General features: G+C 43.3%; 1 protein-coding gene across 5 annotated transcripts in view; it reads right to left on the reverse strand.

The window, feature by feature from the left end:
* The window catches only part of hecw2a (HECT, C2 and WW domain containing E3 ubiquitin protein ligase 2a), a 47,307-nt gene extending 39,104 nt beyond the window's left edge, over positions 1 to 8,203 (reverse strand). For 2 of the 5 annotated variants that reach the window (XM_029703555.1, XM_029703550.1), the window contains exon 1: positions 7,514 to 8,080. The gene's annotated coding sequence lies outside the window, so the exon portion shown is untranslated. Of the gene's footprint in view, positions 1 to 7,513; positions 8,081 to 8,115 lie in introns of those variants that run through there. The other 3 variants (XM_029703552.1, XM_029703551.1, XM_029703554.1) reach the window with 3 other exon arrangements.
* Positions 8,204 to 20,173: the final 11,970 nt, after the last annotated feature.

Consider the following 20,173-nt stretch of genomic DNA (forward strand, 5'->3'; position numbering starts at 1 on the left):
TGCTAAATTTTATACACCGTCAACAACGGGTGTGGCTGAAATAGCCGAATCCAGTAAATTGAAGGGCTGTCCACATACTTTTGTATATATAGTGCACTGTTGCAGATGGTTTGACTCTGGTTTTATATGTATGAACTGACTGGAGATACTTAAGGGGTGCGAGCTTAATCAAGCACCTAAACTATCTGAAAGAAAACAAGTACTGTTAGGAGCCAGGTCTACAGCCTGATAAGTGCTTCTATATTAAAAAAAGGTAGACTCAGCGATGTACGAAGTAAACAGCAGTGTCAGGCCATGGTCCACAACAACTAAGAGCTTGAAGCACAAGGTTTAACTTTTCTTCTGTTCTTGTCCCGTAGCTATGTTGTGATGCGAGTTAATGGTCACTAGGCTTTATGCTGAATATTATGCATTGCTCTCATATCTGTTAATAGGAGATTGACACCAGATCAAGTTACTAAGGTCCAAGTACAAGGACTGTGGACACTGATTATTTTCTGTTGTATTGTATTGATGACAGTCTGTGGACACCGTTTGATGATCTGATTACTTTATGACTTCATACTTGTCCTTGTCTCAGGGTAGTAGGTTGATGGTTGAAGATATCCCTCCTTGTGGTGTGGGGGCTGTGCCTTGGCAAAGTGGGTGGGGTTATATCCTGCCTGTTTGGCCCTGTCTGGGGGTAACGTCAGACAGGGCCACAGTGTCTCTCCTGACCCCTCCTGTCTCAGCCTCCAGTATTTATGCTGCAATAGTTTGTGTTGGGGGGCTAGGGTTAGTCTGTTATCTGGAGTATTTCTCATGTCTTGTCCGGTGTCCTGTGTGAATTTAAGTATGCTCCCTCTAATTCTCGCTCTTTCTCAGGACCTGAGCCCTAGGACCATGCCTCAGGACTCCCTGGCCTGATGACTCCTTGCTGTCCCCAGTCCACCTGGTCATGCTGTTGCTCCAGTTTCAACTGTTCTGCCTGCGGCTATGGAACCCTGACCTGTTCACTGGACGTGCTACCTTGTCCCGGACCTGCTGTTTTGGACTCCCTCTCTCTACCACGCCTGCTGTCTCTAACTCTGAATGATCGCAATGAAAAGCCAACTGATTTACTCCCGAGGTGCTGACCTGTTGCCCCCTCTACAACCACTGTGATTATTATTATTATTAATAATATCTGACCCTGCTGGTCATCTATGAACGTTTGAACAACTTGGCCATGTTCTGTTATAATCTCCACCCGGCACAGCCAGAAAAGGACTGGCCACCCCTCAGAGCCTGGTTCCGCTCTAGGTTTCTTCCTAGGTTCTGGCCTTTCTAGGGAGTTTTTCCTAGCCACCGTGCTTCTACATCTGCATTGCTTGCGGTTTGGGGTTTTAGGCTGGGTTTCTGTTTTCTGACATCGGCTGATGTAAAAAGGGCTTTATAAATACATTTGATTGATTGATAACTCTGCTGCAGGAGACAAAGGTCACTACCTTATTTTGGTTTCCTACAAGGAAACAGTTCTAAGGGCCAGTTCAGAGAATGCCACCTAGACTTTTCCTCTGCTTCTGTGCTGGGTGGTGTCTCCCTGCTTCAACTTGTAATATACTGAATTGGTTTAACAAAAAGGAGAGCAGTGAAGTCAATCTGGAAACTCCTGTAACAGAAGTGCAATGTCTTACATTGTGCACATCTGCAATATCATCAGTTCATCCTGCTGCCAGAGGCAACATCATATCACGGAATCTCAGTTTAATAGTGATTTATAACGATCTATGTTGCTCAGTGCGACAGTACATGAGAAGAGAGGTCATGCATGTGTGAGATGATTGCCTGTGCGTCCGGACTGGTACTGGAGAAAGGAATGCTTGCATGGAAGTCCCTGAGTCAACAAGACTATACAACTGGGGAACACACATGCATGCAGGCACAAATAGATATGTACACAGCTACATGTGCGCGCACGCACACACACACACACACACACACACACATACACTTGTGGGAGAAGGAGCATTTTGAGTAATTATACAGTCGAGAGAGAGAAAGGTCTGTACACTTGAATGGTAGTTATGCAACTGTTCTTGAGGTCAGTCCTCAAATTCCTTCCATGTCTGTATGCCATTGTTTTCTCTAATTTGAGTGGGAGAGGTCTGGGTAATGTCTGTCTCACTGAGCCAAAGGGATAAGGAGCCTGTTCACTGCCTCTATACACAGTACAGGGGCCTTGACCTGAAAATGCAACCTTCCTTTCCTTGAAAAAAATAATGGCAATAACGCAAATCAATCACAGATCTCACATGACATGATGGATTAAAGCGGTGTAGCAGAAGCCTAGCGTTCAGCTGAACGCTAGGCTTCTGCTACACCGCTTTAATCCATCATGTCATGTGAGATCTGTGATTGATTAGCGTCTAGGAAGGAAAGAAGGAAGCAAGTATTCATTTTAAAGACGCAAAACAAGGCCATGGTAACCATTTATGTTTAGGACAAAAAATTGCAGATTCCAAAAGGTTGGTTAAAAAAAAAAAAAATATATATATATATATATATATATATGTAATAAACAATGCTCTTCTGTATTGGGACCTACAGAATCCATCTGGTGCTTTGAGATTCTGGTTATAACTTTGTGAAAGAGTATTATTAGGCCAATAAATAAATAATCAGTTCCATTTTGAACGTGTTGGGCACCAGGTTTATGGTAAAGCCATGGAATCCTATTGTTGGGCAAGAATACCAGAGAGCCATTCTGTTGGGCACAAATACTGGTTGAATAAACGTTGCTTCCACGTCATTAAAATTTAAAAAATGCAACAATTAACGATTTTACTGAGTTACAGTTCATATAAAGGAAATCAGTCAATTGAAAAAAAAGAATTAGGCCCTAATCTATGGATTTCACATGACTGGGCAGGGGCGCAGCCATGGGTGGGACCCAGGCCCACCCACTGGGAAGCCAAGCCCAGACAATCAGATTACGTTTTTCCCCAACAAAGGGCTTTATTACAGACAGAAATAATTCTCAGTTTCATCAGCTGTCCGTGTGGCTAGTCTCAGACGATCCCACAGGTGAAGAATCTGGATGTGGAGGTCCTGGGTTTACGTGGTTACACGTGGTCTGCGGTTGGGAGGTCGGTTGGACGGACTGCCAAATTCTCTAAAACAACATTGGAGGTGGCTTATGTTAGAGAAATAAACATTACATTCTCTGGCAACAGCTCTGGTGGACATTCCTGCAGTCAGCATGCCAATTGCACGCTCCCTCAAAACATCTGAGGCATTGTGTTCTGTGACAAAACTGCAGGAGGATGGATTATCTTGGCAAATGACAAATTCTCACTAAACAGGGATGTAAACAAATTTATGCACAACATTTTAGAGAAATAAGCTTTTCAGTTAATGAAACCAACACTTTACATGGTGTTATATACACACACACATTTATTTATCTTTGCTTCTGATAGAGGTGAATCAGCGTGGAAAAAGGAATTCAGGTATTTCTTTTTTTACTCAACATTTTACCTAAATCCAATGACATGGTAAAATGTTTTGTTGAAGTTCAAAACTAGATGTTGAACTGATGTCTGTGCCCAGTTGGATAAGCAAAAGGTTAAATTATCTTCCTACAGCCCTTCTTTGAAGGAAAGTCACTGATCTGATATGACTAGATCGGTGAAAGATATGTTGTGGGGCCCTTGCTTTCTCCTGTCCAGTCATGTTAAATCAATAATTATTTAAAAGGAAATAAGGAAAGAAGACTGTAATTGTTAAGTATTATAGTGAATGGCAGGAGTGAGTCAAGTTATCTCCCTTAGGGAGTTTGTAACATCCCAGCGCTTCACCATTAAAAGTGAGACGCGCCTCAGATCTGGGACCCACTTCAATGGCCACAGTGTGCCATCCCATTTTGACACCAATGTAGCAAACAATAGGGCTGATTACCTCCCCGAATGGGATTGCTACCTGGATTCCCTGATCGCAAAACAGCTAGCAATAAACCTTGTGGAAGTTCACAACTACAGTATTCATTCAAATGGGAAGTTGGTGAAAAAAAAAAGGATGGATGGAATAAGAATATTGTTGTTCTTGGCAATTGACCCACATTCTACCAACACCACTGCACACCTAGACAGTGGGAAAGGTGTCCCTTTCGCTCTCCTTACACCTCTGTGTCCCTGCTAGAGGGTGGGTGGCCTTGTGAATATTGATTGACACATGTCCGTCTTCCAGACTTCCTGTCAATATTCTGTCCAGAGGAGATTCGGCCTCTCAAAGGCCAAAAAACTCAGGGAGGATAGATGACAGTAGGGAACAGTGCACACACTTCCATGCCTAAAACACATCTTACCAAGCAGAAGTGCTGAATCTTCACAATGCAAGGCACTGTTTAAAGCACTCCTTTGCAGCTCACACACAAACATTGACTCCCCTTATATCAGGCGCGCGGGGGGGGGGGGGAGGGGTGTACATGCAGACAGTAGCATGTTAGCAAGTGTGTGCTCAGTATTGTTTTGATTTTTGAGCTGACGGCACAGACTTGTATTGGTTATCAAATACTGTAATTTAAACAGCTAGCACACACTATACTTCTACACACAGTGTTTTACAACATGGCTACACCTTGCTCCACACTTGCTCTGAGTGTATTCACCTTGCTCTGAGTGTATTCTCCGAGAACATTCTCTTGAGTGCGTTCTTGTGAGGATGAAAGTGTGGAGAACGCATAAAACATTACATTTGAGAAGCACTGCACTCCCCCTACTGTATTGCCTCACACTGCATCTCCCCATTCACTGAACCTTCTTCCAGTCAGGACAATGGCAACAGAGACGAAACAAGAAGCAAACGTTTTACTTCAGAATTATTAGCTAGATATGTGATAATGTAGCTAACCAGATAGTTTAACAGCCAAAAATGTCCTAAAACTAATGTTATGCAAGGTAGATGTCAATTCTTCATGGGTAGCTAGCTAACAATTCTTTGTGGCTATCTGGCTAGCTAACAGTAGTACCTAGCCAGTTAGCCCTACTGACTTGCGATCTACGGTGTGTAGGCATGTAAACATGCCCGAAACAGCATGTCATTAGTAATGTATGAAAATTAAATATTGTTGTCAGGCAACATAAGATGTGGATAGGCAGCATTTCATTCCGAAGTTGGACTGTATTTTCTCTCGCTTCAGCTCAAATAATAATGTGGCTGCGTCATATTTCTTTGCATATTTCCGTTGAAGCTTGCGTCGATGCATGCTTCAAAATACGTACTAATGGAATATGCATTTGAGAAGTGCCTTACGTGCTCCGTTTCGCACACTTTGATTTGGACTCATACTCAGACCCTCCCGTACGGTAGTCCGCATTTTGAGAACACCCAGGCAGTGTATCTATGACACGTACAGTACTCTGAGCCACAAATAAAAACACATCCAGAATGCACTCACAGTCCACACAGCTATAATATGATATGCTGTAAATGAAGCACGCTAATGTTACTGTGGATATAGGCTAATCATTCATGGACCTGTTCACTATGGGTAATGCAGTTCATATGAACGTGTAAGCTTTATCGATGCACTGAGGCCTCATAATAATGAATGCAGTTCTGACTCACTATGAGAGCAGTAACTGTATACTGTGCCAGGGTTCGTCACGGCTACTTCGCTGGCTGCTTCCCCATGGGAATACATGCCTGGAATGAGTCACACGCTGAGAGGTATCCCACAATGACCTGCAATGCGAGTGAGCGCCACGGAAGTGGTTCCATTCACGCTCACTTCCTGTTGTTTTCATGCAGTACCACTTTAGAACTCTGATATTTTTATAAACACAATGGAAGAAGGATACTAACATATGCACATTAATCTGCACCCTAGTTTTACACTTATGATGTGCATACACACACAATACAAACAGACAGAAAGACACGCAGGGTCAAGAAAAAACATAGGAAACACGCATATAAACTGTACAGCCAAACCAGACACATCCATTTAACCTGTCCTCATTCTCCCTACTGTACATCACTTTGTCCAACTACACCTGCACTGCATGACCCCACAAAACAGATGGCGACAAAGACAGCCTGAGACAACACGATGGTAAATGTACCATTCTGGGTCAAAGTTGCCCATTGGCACAGACCTAGGATCAGCTCATCTTATCTGAATCCTCACCTTAGCTACACTTGTTTTTAACCATTTCATGTTGAGTTTGATTCATTTCAAGAACTGAGTTCAAATGGAAATGATCTCAACCCCCGTCTGTGACTGCATCCATCCAAGTGAAGATTGGCAGGACAATTTGAAATTCAATATAAGATGCTACTGTTTGCTTTGATATAAACTAACGTAGCAGCCGTAAAAGACGCATGAGTGGAGTTCCCACATCTGGTTTTCTGCGAAAAAAGAAGCTAGGTTGAATTAGCTATATCCCTGAAAACTGGATGCATCTGGTTATTGGCAACTCCGCTAAGCCAAGCTTTGACACATCCTGGGTTTTTCACTTTGATCACTTAATTTGAGGTGAATATACTGTATGCAAAGGCCAGGGGGGCACAGTTCTTGTCCTCAGTGGCTGCAGTCCTGCTTCTTTTCATCTCTCCCTGTACTGGCACTGAATTTATCAATTAAATGCACTGATTTCCCAACGAATGCACACACATGAAGGATTTTGGTTTTGACATTGAGCAGAGTCATGACAAAATCATGTTGTACTGAGCACGCCTGGTTACACATCCACCATAGTTGCTGTGATGTTCTGAGCCAGCACAGTATGGTTTGAGTCTGCATGATATTGTGAAAGGGTAATAGTTTCCTCTTCCCAGGTCTTAAATCAGTGTCAGGTGAACAGGATAGAACATGAACCAGCAGACACTTTGGCCCTTGAAGACTGGAGCTGTGACACTGGCTGTAGGCATAACATAAACTCACTCATAACATCTGAAATAATGGTATGATGTCAATGCTCAGCTGCATAGCGCATGGAGTGAGCATTATGCTGTACTCCCCAGTGCATTACGCAGACACAAAGTGATGCTACAATGGGTAGCCTATACCACCTACAGAGAAGTATCATGTTTTATAGCCTACTCTCAATATTGGCAGGTGAATTGAACACATCTTACTATATTACCTACTGTAGTCGACAAGGCAAGCTAGCCTACATCAATTAATTAGCATGTCAACACGCTACGCTTCTCTCGTGCTGTCGAGGCCACAGGCGCATTGCTTTGCGCACATTACTGAATAGGGACCACACTGAACAGTATGCGATCATTGCTCGCTATTGGGTTAGGCTACTCTGGGAATTCCCTACGTCAATTCTTAATGCAAATCTCCTTGACAAGACGCATGCTATAAATCAAACAATTTCACTTAATTGAAAGTGATGACATGCACAACATGACACTGTATTCACATGTAACGGTTTGGCTGTACTAACAGATTTAAATTCCTTCGGTCACCATCCTAAACGATAATAAAATGCCACATGAAATATTGACCACGGGTGTATCCATGGGTAGCGTACCCATTGCTTACCTTTTGCGCAGATGTGCGATAAAACACACGCACACAAATTAAACGCGAGCACAGCCTTTATCCACAGTTATGGTGTGGATATCACGATGGTTTTGTTACCTCTCTGTGCAGTCTCAGATTTATGGACAGGCGGGATACCACTTTAGGGGACCCAAGTCCAGGCCAAATATGTAGAGGCAGCCTGGGTGTGAGTCATGTATAGCGTCAGTATCTCTCCTCCGGTTGGCAGTAATGTTGGCGTGAAATTTTCAGGCTGCGGAGGCTGGACGGCCTTCTTGTAGCAGGCTGTCAGTGTCTAAAGGTGCGCGCTAGAAACACAATTTCCTCTTATTATTACGACCACAACGTTCGTTCTGTCGCCTTTTCAATGTATAGCCTTCTATGGTTTTGCATCGCAATGCGTATTCCACACACTCAGCCATACTGTCCGAATCATCTTCCCTGCCAGCAAATGCTCAAATCCGAACGCCCTATCTGTAAGCAACACAGGTTTGAAGCCGAACCTACAGAGTAAGATGGCAAATGTAGCCTACCTAATTATTGCAGTTAGCCTATAAGTCGTTTGTCTGACAGGGGTCATTATGGAATTATTCATAATATACCTGATGCGTAAGCCGTGCCTCCTCTGTTGAAATGGGCGGTGACTTAAGGAGATAGACCCAGCCTGCAGCGCTGTGTATGGCGGCTGGCTGTGCAACCTGGTCTCAGAGTATTTTGTAGTATTCTGTACAGTAAATCAGGGACGCTCCATACTAATGTTTATGGCTCAAGGATTTACGTTTACTATGTTACATCTAGTATATGAGACCAGGCTGGTGTGTTGGAACGCGTGCATGCACGTGTCATATAGGCAGTGGCGATTTTCGCATGTAAATCTTAGTGGGGCAAACTAAAAAATAAATTTTTAGATGCATGCCAGCAAACCCACTGCACAACACTAAACAATACATTAATTGCACTATAACGGTGACAAACGGTGCCCACACAGTCCCAACACCTTACCACTGCTATACCTGTTAATTCAGCCTAATTTACTGCCTTTAAAAAAACATAGCTGATATGGCTGACTTGCTTAAACAAATGTGGTTCCTACTGATAATTGAGATGTACAAACTATGACATAAGGGGACGATGAGCAGATAATAGACAATCTTTAATTTCGTTTAAGACATTAATGAGCGAGCTAGGACGGGGTAGTCAATATAACTATTTCATCAGCTCTTTTGAAATGTACAGCAACATAATTCAGAACATCGGCTGTTCTTACAGTATTCTCCCTGTACTTCAAGTCAGAACCATAGGATAAATAAAGGGGGCATATAGGCAGACAATTTATGCAGCGGCAATCAATACATTTTTGGACTCACCTTGTTGTGCTGTGCTCACTTGAAGCTGGTGCGGCAGTCCTTTGTGGGCAATTTTTTCAGAAAACTTTGTTATCAAAGTCTGGCATTCTCTAGATGTATAGTGCTTTCAAAATAACTGAGAACTCTGAGAAAAACAAGGTCGTCAGTGATCTTCATGTCAGAGCTCTAGAAAGAGGCCCGAGTTCCCGACTTGCAATTCTGAGTTGGATGACCGTTCAAAACCTATTTTCCCAGTTGGAGCTTGTGAAATCACTAAAATCAGATTTCCCAGTTCTGAGTTTCCAGTTGTTTTGAGTGCGGCAGAAGTCATGCTGAATTGAAACCATGGCCAATGTTGAATGTTTATACGTTTAAGCTTGGAAAAGAGACCCTTAAACACAGACTTGGGACCACACACCCACTCCACTGAATAGCAGGCAAGTGATTGCTATCCAATGCTTGCAGTTAGCCGCTGACTTCTTCCAAAGCACTCATTGATCAATTAGCAATTTCCAACTTGTTGTGTAATGTTAATGTCCAATGGCCAATGAGCACCGACATGTTTTATCTGTAAATTCTCTTCAATATTTCTAATGTGACAAGGATTAAAAAGGATTTGCCAGTAGATTGTAGACTTTGCTAGCTGAGATTTTGAAAGTATGGTGTTGACATGATCAGTCCAATCAAAGCTGATATAAGATATAACATGATTTGAAGTAATTTTATCTGTGACCAATGACCTTGAGCTTTCTTGGATGGGCACTTCTAATGCACAGTTCCAGTCAAAAGTGTGGACACACCTTCTCATTCCAGGGTTTTCTTAATTTTACTATGTTCTACATTGTAGAATAATAGTGAAGACATCAAAACTATGAGGTGGCGATGATGGGACTGGCTTCCTCTCTCACATCAAAACATACCTGCAGACGAATGACAGATGGATAGAGAGAGAGCATGATTTAGCCTTGTTTTTTTATTGTAACACGGTCAGTCATCTTAAATCAGTAGGTGAAATGCAAAACTGACCTTGGGACTACTACATTTCTGGCTGTATTTCAATGTAAAGTATCTCTTTAATAATACTTCCTGTTGACCCGACCAAGTGATAGCTCACCTATGATCAAATCAAATCAAATTTATTTATATAGCCCTTCTTACATCAGCTGATATCACAAAGTGTTGTACAGAAACCCAGCCTAAAACCCCAAACAGCAAGCAATGCAGGTGTAGAAGCACGGTGGCTAGGAAAAACTCCCTAGAAAGGCCAAAACCTAGGAAGAAACCTAGAGAGGAACCAGGCTATGAGGGGTGGCCAGTCCTCTTCTGGCTGTGCCGGGTGGAGATTATAACAGCACATGGCCTAGATGTTCAAATGTTCATAAATGACCAGCATTGTCAAATAATAATAATCATACTAGTTGTCGAGGGTGCAACAAGTCAGTAACACAAGAGTAAGTGTCAGTTGGCTTTTTCATAGCCGATCTTTGAGAACATCTCTACCGCTCCTGCTGTCTCTAGAGAGTTGAAAACAGCAGGTCTGGGACAGGTAGCACGTCCGGTGAATAGGTCAGGGTTGCAGCAGGTCTGGGACAACAGGTCTGGGACAGGTAGCACGTCTGGTGAACAGGTCAGGGTTCCATAGCTGCAGGCAGAACAGTTGGAACTGGAGCAGCAGCATGGCCAGGTGAACTGGGGACAGCAAGGAGTCATCAAGCCAGGTAGTCCTGAGGCATGGTCCTAGGGCTCAGGTCATCCGAGAGAGAGAAAGAAAGAAAGAGAAAGAAAGAGAATTAGAGATAGCATATTTAAATTCACACAGGACACCGGAAAAGACAAGAGAAATACTCCAGATGTGACAGACTAACCCTAGCCCGCCGACACATAAACTACTGCAGCATAAATACTGGAGGCTGAGACAGGAGGGGTCAGGAGACAATGTGGCCCCATCCGATGAAACCCCCGGACAGGGCCAAACAGGTAAGACATAACCCCACCCACTTTGCCAAAGCACAGCCTCCACACCACTGGAGGGATATCTCCAACCACCAACATACCATCCTGGGACAAGGCCGAGTATAGCCCACAAAGATCTCCGCCACGGCACAGCCCAAGGGGGGGCGCCAACCCAGACAGGAAGACCACGTCAGTGACTCAACCCACTCAAGTGACGCACCCCTCCCAGGGACGGCATGGAAGAACACCAGTAAGCCAGTGACTCAGCCCCCGAAATAGGGGTAGAGGCAGAGAATCCCAGTGGAAAGAGGGGAAACCGGCCAGGCAGAGACAGCAAGGGCGGTTCATTGCTCCAGCCTTTCCGTTCACCTTCACACCCCTGGGCCAGACTACACTTAATCATAGGACCTACTGAAGAGATATGTTTTCAGTAAAGACTTAAAGGTTGAGACTGAGTCTGCGTCTCTCACATGGGTAGGCAGACTATTCCATAAAAATTGAGCTCTATAGGAGAAAGCCCTGCCTCCAGCTGTTTGCTTAGAAATTCTAGGAACAATTAGGAGGCCCACGTCTTGTGACCATAGCGTACGTGTAGGTATGTACGGCAGGACCAAATCGGAAAGATAGGTAGGAGCAAGCCCATGTAATGCTTTGTACGTTAGCAGTAAAACCTTGAAATCAGCCCTTGCCTTAACAGGAAGCCAGTGTAGGGAGGCTAGCACTGGAGTAATATGATCAAATTTTTTGGTTCTAGTCAGGATTCTAGCAGCCGTATTTAGCACTAACTGAAGTTTATTTAGTGCTTTATCCGGGTAGCCGGAAAGTAGAGCATTGCAGTAGTCCAACCTAGAAGTACCAAAGGCATGGATACATTTTTCTGTGTCATTTTTGGACAGAAAGTTTCTGATTTTTGCAATGTTACGTAGATGGAAAAAAGCTGTCCTTGAAACAGTCTTGATATGTTATTCAAAAGAGAGATCAGGGTCCAGAGTAACGCCGAGGTCCTTCACAGTTTTATTTGAGACGACTGTACAACCATCCAGATTAATTGTCAGATTCAACAGAAGATCTCTTTGTTTCTTGGGACCTAGAACAAGCATCTCTGTTTTGTCCGAGTTTTAGAGTAGAAAGTTTGCAGCCATCCACTTCCTTATGTCTGAGACACATGCTTCTAGCGAGGGCAATTTTGGGGCTTCACCATGTTTCATTGAAATGTACAGCTGTGTGTCATCCACATAGCAGTGAAATTTAACATTATGTTTTCGAATGACATCCCCAAGAGGTAAAATATATAGTGAAAACAATAGTGGTCCTAAAACGGAACCTTGAGGAACACCGAAATTTAGAGTTGATTTGTCAGAGGACAAACCATTCACAGAGACAAACTGATATCTTTCCGACAGATAAGACCTAAACCAGGCCAGAACTTGTCCATGTAGACCAATTTGGGTTTCCAATCTCTCCAAAAGAATGTGGTGATCGATGGTATCAAAAGCAGCACTAAGATCTAGGAGCACGAGGACAGACGCAGAACCTCGGTCTGACGTCATTAAAAGGTCATTTACCACCTTCACAAGTGCAGTCTCAGTGCTATGATGGGGTCTAAAACCAGACTGAAGCGTTTCGTGTACATTGTTTGTCTTCAGGAAGGCAGTGAGTTGCTGCGCAACAGCTTTTTCAAAAATTTTTGAGAGGAATGGAAGATTCGATATAGGCCGATAGTTTTTATAATTTCTGGCTCAAGATTTGGCTTTTTCAAGAGAGGATTTATTACTGCCACTTTTAGTGAGTTTGGTACACATCCGGTGGATAGAGAGCCGTTTATTATGTTCAACATAGGAGGGCCAAGCACAGAAAGCAGCTCTTTCAGTAGTTTAGTTGGAATAGGGTCCAGTATGCAGCTTGAAGGTTTAGAGGCCATGATTATTTTCATCATTGTGTCAAGAGATATAGTACTAAAACACTTTAGTGTCTCCCTTGATCCTAGGTCCTGGCAGGGTTGTGCAGACTCAGGACAACGGAGCTTTGGAGGAATACGCAGATTTAAAGAGGAGTCCATAATTTGCTTTCTAATGATCATGATCTTTTCCTCAAAGAAGTTCATGAATTCATCACTGCTAAAGTGAGAGCCATCCTCTAATGGGGAATGCTGCTTTTTAGTTAACTTTGCGACAGTCTCAAAAATAAATTTCGGATTGTTCTTATTTTCCTCAATTAAGTTGGAAAAATAGCATGATCGAGCAGCAGTGAGGGCTCTTCAATACTGCACGGTACTGTCTTTCCAAGCTAGTCGGAAGACTTCCAGTTTGGTGTGGCGCCATTTCCGTTCCAATTTTCTGCAAGCTTGCTTCAGAGCTCGTGTATTTTCTGTATACCAGGGAGCTAGTTTCTTATGACAAATGTTTTTAGTTTTTAGGGGTGCAACTGCATCTAGGGTATTGCGCAAGGTTAAATTGAGTTCCTCGGTTAGGTGGTTAACTGATTTTTGTCCTCTGACGTCCTTGGGTAGGCAGAGGGAGTCTGGAAGGGCATCAAGGAATCTTTCGGTTGTCTGAGAATTTATAGCACGACTTTTAATGCTTCTTGGTTGGGGTCTGAGCAGATTATTTGTTGCGATTGCGAACGTAATAAAATGGTGGTCCGATAGCCCAGGATTATGAGGAAAAACATTAAGATCCACAACATTTATTCCATGGGACAAAACTAGGTCCAGAGTATGACTGTGGCAGTGAGTAGGTCCAGAGACATGTTGGACAAAACCCACTGAGTCGATGATGGCTCCGAAAGCCTTTTGGAGTGGGTCTGTGGACTTTTTCATGTGAATATTAAAGTCACCAAAAATTTGAATATTATCTGCGATGACTACAAGGTCCGATAGGAATTCAGGGAACTCAGTGAGGAACGCTGCATATGGCACAGGAGGCCTGTAAACAGTAGCTATAAAAAGTGATTGAGTAGGCTGCATAGATTTCATGACTAGAAACTCAAAAGACGAAAACGTCGTTGTTGTTTTTTTTGGGGTAAATTTAAATTTGCTATCATAAATGTTAGCAACACCTCCGCCTTTGCGGGATGCGCGGGGGATATGGTCACAAGTGTAACCAGGGGGTGAGGCCTCATTTAACACAGTAAATTCATCAGGCTTAAGCCATGTTTCAGTCAGGCCAATCACATCAAGATTATGATCAGTGATTAGTTCATTGACTATAACTGCCTTTGAAGTGAGGGATCTAACATTAAGTAGTCCTATTTTGAGATGTGAGGTATCACAATCTCTTTCAATAATGGCAGGAATGGAGGAGGTCTTTATACTAGTGAGATTGCTAAAGCGAACACCGCCATCTTTAATTTTGCCCAACCTAGATCGAGGCACAGACACGGTCTCAATGGGAATAGCTGAGCTGACTACACTGACTGTGCTAGTGGCAGACTCCACTAAGCTGGCAGGCTGGTTAACAGCCTGCTGCCTGGCCTGCACCCTATTTCATTGTGGAGCTAGAGGAGTTAGAGCCCTGTCTATGTTCGTAGATAAGATGAGAGCACCCCTCCAGCAGGGGCGAAAATCTGATATCAACTTTGGAGGGGACAATTACATGAAATTTTCTCAAGAGCAATTCCTGAGGGGGACACCAAAAGTAGTGCTGTAACACATAGCCTACATTGTAATATGGTAAATGTATATTGAGGAACGAAAGAAATAAGCTGTTTGCCGTACTCCTAACTACCGGTACCCAAAACTACACAACTAATCACAACAGCAATACCATTGCCTTTAACAAATCTTAGTTCAGTCACCAGTTTAAGTTGAGAGTGGGGGTATCCATGGTATTTTCCAATTATGTTCCTATTTTACAAGTAAAAAAAATTGAGAACCTTTCATAATGTTAACAAACAAAGACTCAACAAACTTACCTGAGACTCCCTGTCTCTTCCAGTCTGTCCCTGCATATCTGTCCCCAACTCTGCTGTCTGTGTGCCATCTGTTGCCTGCTCTGCCTAATGACATCATTGTGAAACATTTCCATTAGAATTTCATTTCTTTCTTATGAACATTTTATCAACTAGTCTTTGAGATATTAGGCTACTAGGGTTCTTACTATGCGTTTTGGTGTATTGAAAAATACTCTAATGTCCGTCTTTTATTTTTCTGCCATTTTTCTACCTGGCTGGCTGGCTGGCTACACACACAGTGTGTAGGTTATTTACAGTAGGAGAAGGGCTTCTATCATCTTCAATCATTCTATTTGGGCTTCGATCTAAAAGGTAGCTAGCAAATGTGAAACGGATTAAAATGACAAGAGTTGACAGCTGTATGAGTTCACCATTTACACAACATATGCTGCAACCTTTTGTAATTTTAATAGTTTGTTTCATATTGGCTGTCTTCCAACAATAGCTGAATTTGCAAAGCTAGCGAGCACCAATTCAGTTTCAGTGGTGTTTGCTATAATCTTTGCTACCCAGGTTAAATAAAGGTGAAATAAAATAAATAAATAAAAGTTCACTTGCGACAATTTAGCTTTTGCAACGAGACCATTAAATATATTTAAGACAATGGTAGAAGAGAGTGTAGTTCTGTTCAGTTTATCGCTAACCTTATCACAGGGACTTTGAAGCACTAACTTACATCACCTGCATGCTGATTCCATCTTTGACGATGCCACATAAATGGAATAGGTACTAGCTAGCTTAATAGTTAATATTTGCGCGCTAGCTCTGCATATTCAGCTAGTGTGTGTGCGCGATTGACTGGATTAACCTCACGTCAGTTACGTGCATTGAGTGCCTTTCAGACAGTAGATACGACCTCTCTGTTACCTAGCAAGCTAAGGAACTGGCAGTGGATCAAACCATTGTGAGGCAAAGGGTGGGGGGGTTGCAATCTTTTGAAACTTAAAAATGCGCTATTAAGTGTCTATAATCAGCACAATTGCTTTCATTGCGTATTATTAATATTATTTAAATTACATAGTTATGTTTCAGTGATATATTGGGGGGGGACACGACCCCCCCATCCCCCTCGGGATTTCCGCCCCTGCCCTCCAGCTAGGATGGAGTCCGTCACTCCTCAACAGGCCAGGCTTGGTCCTGTTTCTGGGTGAGTCCCAGAAAGAGGGCCAATTATCTACAAATTCTATCTTTTGGTAGGGGCAGAAAACAGTTTTCAACCAGCGATTGAGTTGTGAGACTCTGCTGATTTAGCTGATTTACACGCTGAAGCTATGTTGCGCTTGGTGACCTCTGACTGTTTCATCCTAACATCGTTGGTGCTGACGTGGATAACAATATCTCTATACTTTCTACACTCGCCAGTTTTAGCTTTAGCCAGCACCGTCTTTAGATTAGCCTTAACGTCGGTAGCCCTGCCCCCTGGTAAACAGTGTATGATCGCTGGATGATTAGTTTTTAGTCTAATACTGCGGGTAATGGAGTCGCCAATGACTAGGGTTTTCAATTTGTCAGAGCTAATGGTGAGAGGCTTCGGCGTCTCAGACCCCACAACGGGAGGAGCAGAGACCAGAGAAGTTTCGGCCTCCGACTCCGACTCGCTTAATGGGGAGAACCGGTTGAAAGTTTCTGTCGGCTGAATAAGCGACACCAGTTGAGCATTCCTACAGCGTTTCCCTCCAGAAGCCATGAGAAAGTTGTCCGGCTGCGGGGACCGTGCGAGGGGGTTTATACTAACGTTACTATCTGTACTTACTGGTGCCACAGACGCTGTTTCATCCTTTCCTACAGTGAAATTATCCTTGCCTAACGATTGCGTCTGAAGCTGGGCTTGCAGCACAGATATCCTCGCCGTAAGGCGATCGTTCTCCTGTATATTATAAGTACAACGACTGCAATTAGAAGGCATCATGTTAATGTTACTTAGCTTCGGCTGTTTGAAGTCCTGACGAACCATGTCCAGATAAAACCTCCGGGGTGAAAAAGTTGAATGAAAAAAGTTGAGTGAGGGAAAAACTAAAAATATACGGTAATGAAAAAGTAAAAACCGTGAAGTAGTCAGGTAGCAAAGTAAGATCGGCAACAAAACGCACAGCAGCACGTAAACAAGTCATGCTGTGCCCTCTGTGTCCGCCAGTTCAGATGCGGGAGGGGTTCACCAAAACAGCTGATATAACCTAGAGGATTTAGGGAGAAGGGTGAAAGGGATGACGTGAAGAAGAGAGACTGTTACTGTGTGTGTGTGGTCTCACCTGGTGTCCACACTAAGTGGCTACAGAGTACTTTATACTGAAAAACAGACACATGAGGACAAACAGTAGAAGATAATGTCAATAGAAGATACTGTATGTGACGCAGACACCTATCGGAGTGTACCTGAAACATTTAAATATAGAGGGCTATGTGTCTCACCACTTGGTTATTGCAAAGCTAACCCCCAGGGAAATCATGATTTGGCAGCAACAGATAATCCAGTGAAAATGGCTGTGTTTATGTGGTGTAAATCTGAAAGTTAGCCGATTACATTTTAAGGGTTTTTTAATTAATGCATGTGAGACTGGTTCCATGTACAACAAGACAGGCAGAGATGGAGAAAAAGAACACAGAACAGTTTAATTATCTCTGGTTATGGACACTTTTGCCAGCAATAAAGCTTCCACGGCCTGTTCCTCGGACAGTGAACATCTGGCAATATCTACATTTTCGACCCCTTGATCAGCTCGCTCTCTGAAAGTAAACAAAACAGCTTATTTTTTATAGATATGAAAACAATAACTGAGATATGACCGTTCAATCTAAAGCAGCAGATGTCATTTTTAGGATACGTCAATACAGCCCATTGCTGCTTACCTGAGATGTCATCTTCGTAGGTGTCCGCTTTGACTTCCTTACTGTCAGAAAAAAGTTGCTTTCAGAACAATTATTTTTGATTGAAAATAAAAAAGCTTTTTCTCTCAACAAAAAGACACAAATGTACCTCCATAGCGTATAACAATTTATGTGTGCATAACCACACCTTCATACAAACGTGCTACTGTATGCAGAATTCTTGACGCACAACTGAAGATGCTGCCATATCCTGCCAGCACGCCCACAAGCGAGGGACTCAGGAGCAAAATGATGCTGAGTGGAAGAGGGAGAGGAATGAGATGGGAACAGCAATTTGTTGCAAGTTGGGGAGGAGGGCTAATAGCTGAACAATAGACTATTCAACTTTTACTAAAGAATAGTCTAATAGCCGAGCTAGGTGTGAAAATCCCCCCCTCCTATCACAGACCAGATTTGCCCTAACGAACCAAAGAGGTAGCTTGCTACTCAATGTAATGAAGTAATTACTTTTCAAATAAGTGACCTTACACATTATGTTGGCTGACAATTTGTTAGCTATGCTGTCCTTACAAACCACATAGCATATCATTACAGCAGTATGTACTGGTATGTTAACTAGCTACCTAACGTTAGTAGTTATACTTGACTATTCTCGTCATTCTTAGCTTAGCTAAATGGTACAGTTGTTGTGCTTTCTCAATGGACATTCGGGTGATTTTGTAAATTCGCTCTGGCTATCTATAGGCTGAACAATAGAACAAGTCAAAATTCACCCAAGGCTAAAAAAACTTTTAAGCGCGTTGGCTAAACTGGAACACTAGCGCGAGCCCATAGCAAATTAATGGAATCGAACGTTCACAGAGCCTGTTTTGACTGGAGTGATGCTTAGAATTCCATGAAATATGTATCCCTTTTTATTTTACCACTACAATCTGTTCGTCGGACGAAACTGGAAAAAAACTACTTGTGTAGAAAGTAAACGTCCGCACCTCGATGGTGTCAACTGTGCTTATGTCTGCGTAATGAAAAAGTAGGGAAAAAATAAGAACTTCTGACTATTTCTGGTCTAGCGATCAATGACAAATGAGCTTGCTGACCAGACTTACATGACTACAAAGAGGAGATTCACTTGATTAAAATGGTACCCATGTAACAGTTTTACTTCTCCTCGCCCCCACCTGGCCTCAAACCAGGGACCCTCTGCACACATAGACAACAGCCACCCTCGAAGCATCATTACCCATCGCTCCACAAAAGCCGCGGCCCTTGCAGAGCAAGGGGAACAACTACTTCAAGGTCTCAGAGTGAGTGACGCCACTGATTGAAACGCTATTAGCGCGCACCCCGCTAACTAGCTAGCCATTTCACACCGGTGATATCCGACTTGAAAAAAATCTAAATATACACATTGCGAGATATTTGCCGAAATAGACAGACATGCCTATATTTCCCCCAAAGGAAACAATGGGAAGGCCGCAAAGTTCCAATGTTATTTTTGTTGTTTACATTTTGTTGTTTACATTTTAACTATAAAACAACGTGAGCAGGTCTCATTGCCAACAATAGCGAAGCAGGCATTGTGACGTTGAACAATAAGCTGGGAATAGAACATTCGGAAGGCGAGTTGGTGCCACGGTGCTCAATAGAACTAATAGGAGCTGGCAGGGTGAAAAATTCACTAAAATAAGGCCTGTTTTTTCACAATTACATCAAAAAGACGGTAAGCAGCTGGGAAAGATGGTCATATTATGAAACTGGGCTCCACGGTGGATGCAATGAACTAGTTTTTATCAGAAAAGAACATTGTTAAAAATGTCATGTGTCCAGCCTACTATCTACACGGATTTCAGAGCACTCTCGTCTGAGTGTACCAGAGTACGGAATAATTTCTTCTTCTTTCTTCTTTCTCCCCTCTCACTCCAGATGAAATCTCGCGTCTTGTGATGGCCGGCCGCCCAACAACCTGCTCGCTTGACCCTATCCCCTCCTCTCTTCTCCAGACCATTTCCGGAGACCTTCTCCCCTCCTTCACCTCGCTCATCAACTCATCCTTGACCGCTGGCTACGTCCCTTCCGTCTTCAAGAGAGCGAGAGTTTCACCCCTTCTGAAAAAAACCTACACTCGATCCCTCCGATGTCAACAACTACAGACCAGTATCCCTTCTTTCTTTTCTCTCCAAAACTCTTGAACGTGCCGTCCTTGGCCAGCTCTCCTGCTATCTCTCTCAGAATGACCTTCTTGATCCTAATCAGTCAGGTTTCAAGACTGGGCATTCAACTAAGACTGCTCTTCTCTGTGTCACGGAGGCTCTCCGCACTGCTAAAGCTAACTCTCTCTCCTCTGCCCTCATCCTTCTAGACCTATCTGCTGCCTTTGATACTGTGAACCATCAGATCCGCCTCTCCACCCTCTCCGAGCTGGGCATCTCCGGCGCCGCCCACGCTTGGATTGCGTCCTACCTGACAGGTCGCTCCTACCAGGTGGCGTGGCGAGAATCTGTCTCCGCACCACGTGCTCTCACCACTGGTGTCCCCCAGGGCTCTGTTCTAGGCCCTCTCCTATTCTCGCTATACACCAAGTCAC

Source organism: Salmo trutta, chromosome 20 (genome assembly GCF_901001165.1).
Source record: "Salmo trutta chromosome 20, fSalTru1.1, whole genome shotgun sequence".
Classification (NCBI taxonomy): Eukaryota; Metazoa; Chordata; class Actinopteri; order Salmoniformes; family Salmonidae; genus Salmo; species Salmo trutta.